Genomic DNA, 616 nt, shown 5'->3' with positions numbered 1-616 from the left:
AGATGGTGATATTTTAATTGAATAAATATCTGGTTAGTCTGATGGCATCATGTCACCATTGTTGATTGTTATATAAGTCCACCTGGGAGGATAGGTACACCAACGTCAGTGTCTTTGAAGTAGCCAATAACCCCAGCATGAAGACCATAATAATCTGAAAGCAACTCCGCTAGGCAGGTGACATGCTTAGGATGTCTGAGCTTCAAGTATCAAAACAAATCTTCTCCAGCTCAAGGAAACCACTTGAGTGAGAGGAGGACAATGAAAGCATTTCAAAGACACCTTGAAAGCTCCACCTTGAAATGCAAGATAGATGTCAATGCATGGGAGAACTTTGATCAAAAGACACTCACTTTGTGGAAGCTACTATATGAAAAAAACAATTCTTTGAGAACCTCTCAGCAAGAGAAATTATGGAAAAGGAACCAGAGAATGGAATGCTAGTGATCCCAACGCCAAGCACCGATTCCACCTTCGAGAAACACCTGCCAAATGTGTGGTCAGAGGTGTGACTGTAGGATTGGGCTAACCATCCCCACTAGAACCCACAGAACACGTGACTAGTGACATAGAATTTCTAAGGTGAACAATCATACGTGTTAGTGAGTGATTGCCA

This window comes from Hemiscyllium ocellatum, chromosome 16 (assembly GCF_020745735.1).
Source record: "Hemiscyllium ocellatum isolate sHemOce1 chromosome 16, sHemOce1.pat.X.cur, whole genome shotgun sequence".
NCBI classification, from domain to species: Eukaryota; Metazoa; Chordata; class Chondrichthyes; order Orectolobiformes; family Hemiscylliidae; genus Hemiscyllium; species Hemiscyllium ocellatum.
The sequence above is the reverse complement of the archived record's forward strand: the minus strand, read 5'-3'. Positions refer to the sequence as shown.